Source organism: Schistocerca gregaria, unplaced genomic scaffold (assembly GCF_023897955.1).
Source record: "Schistocerca gregaria isolate iqSchGreg1 unplaced genomic scaffold, iqSchGreg1.2 ptg000696l, whole genome shotgun sequence".
Classification (NCBI taxonomy): Eukaryota; Metazoa; Arthropoda; class Insecta; order Orthoptera; family Acrididae; genus Schistocerca; species Schistocerca gregaria.
Genome location: NW_026062075.1, coordinates 197829 through 199751, shown reverse-complemented (window position 1 = coordinate 199751; position 1923 = coordinate 197829). Strand labels below are relative to the sequence as shown.

Here is a 1923-nt window from a genome sequence, read left to right as displayed (position 1 = left end):
AAGAGATTGAACCATTTTTAGTTAATGCTGCATGCCGTTCTGAGAAAATTGTTTCTCCAAAAAAAAGTTCAACGTCTAGGGAAACCTTTTAGTTATATTATTACTTCGATTTGCATGAACTGAGGGTTACATGTATATTTTTAATGTCGCTGAACACGAATCTGCAGTAAGATTTTCAATATTCAAAACGGCTAATGCAATACGGAGAGCACAGGATTATGCTTTGTCCAATTTTTACCAAAAATGCATTTTCGTTATTTACGTTTAGTGTGCAATCCAAGGAGCACTTTTCAACCCTTCCTCGGGCTGGAATTGTTCCTAGATAGCAACTCCCTGTTCTTCTTGGCAGGAAAAGCCGATCTGTCTAACCTGGATATGCAGCACTCGTTATTCGTCAGTGTTATCGGCGAGTATGTTTGCAGTATGAATCATTTTGTGCACGTGCGTCACGGGACGAGCTTTGATCTACATCTATATGGATACTCTGCAAATCACATGTAAGTGCCTGGCAAAGGGTTCTTCGAATCCCCTTCACAATTGATAGTTAATTGAAACCCTCAGCTGCCGACAGGTGTTGTTGATATACTTCGATGGGGACAGCTGAAAATGTGTGCCCCGACCGGGACTCGAACCCGGGATCTCCTGCTTACATGGCAGACGCTCTATCCATTTGAGCCACCGAGGACACAGATGAATACCGCGACTGCAGGTATTTATCCCTTACACGCTTCCCGTGAGACTCACATTTCCAACCGGCCACAATCCACAAACGTAATGTACGTAATAGGTGTTTGCCCATCCACTCAATACTGGCCCACACTAAGGTGACGATTCCCGTAAGATTTCGGGCAATCTGTGCGCATTCGCACAGACGAAGGTCAATGGCTGGGTAACGTTTAACCATATATATGAAGATAGTAACTGTTCTCGAAAGAACAGGCGCCACTGACGACCGGGCAGCTTCTCTAGAATACATGATAGACCGGCCTATGTGGCCGAGCGGTTCCAGGCGCTTCAGTCGGGAGCCGTGCGACCTCTACGGTCGCAGGTTCAAATCCTGCCTCGAGTATGGATGTGTGTGATGTCCTTAGGTTAGTTAGGTTTAAGTCGTTCTAAGTTCTAGAGGACTGATGACCTCAATTGTTAAGTCCCATAGTGTTCAGAGCCATTTGAACCATCAGTCCCTGTGCTTACACACTACTTACATTAACTTATGCTAAGGACAACAAACACACACAACGATGCCCAAGGGAGGACTCGAACCTCCAACGGGGGGAGCCGCGCGAACCGTGACAAGGCGTTTGAGACATGGCGGATACCCCGCGCGGCTCATGGCAGTCGTGACACTGCTTCAAACAATGGGCTGTAGAAATTTTTTTAAGCACGGATTAAAAAAAAAAACCTTTCCGTTCCAAGAGTCTGGACAAGTACACCTTAAAAAAAAATGCAACTACAAAGAAATTGAATTTTCGAACTTTTTGGATGAGAACCTGTCCCTATGGAACACCGTTGATAAAATGTCACAGGGATTATGTACTCAGGTTTCACATGTGGATTAACAATTCCTAATCGAGGAATTTGCATCTCCCACCTTGGAATTCTCAGAACAGAATTTTTATCCATTACGAGATTCTCAGCCACTTGCAGAAGTGATTTCCCGTGATTCTGCAAAACTTTTCCGTTAGCCAATCGTAGCAACTATAATATTTGGTTCCTGGTGCATGACATGTCTCTTAACTTAAAGTGACCAACTCATTTGCATAAAGAGCTAACTTATCATCCGCTTCTTTACTTGCGTAGACCGTTTATGGTCTTCAAAGATTTTTTTCTTTAATCGTTTTTTATGTCTTTTATAAACTGCAACACTTTCTAAACTTAACGCCATTGAAGCATGGTCTTTTACTGAATGACCAAAAAACAATG

The 1923-nt window shown here is 43.3% G+C and overlaps 1 non-coding gene across 1 annotated transcript; it reads right to left on the bottom strand.

Annotated features, from left to right (window-relative positions):
• Window positions 1-611: 611 nt before the first annotated feature.
• Window positions 612-685, bottom strand: Trnat-ugu (transfer RNA threonine (anticodon UGU)). The gene has a single exon. It is a non-coding gene; the product is annotated as a tRNA-Thr (tRNA).
• Between the last annotated feature and the right edge of the window lie 1238 nt (window positions 686-1923).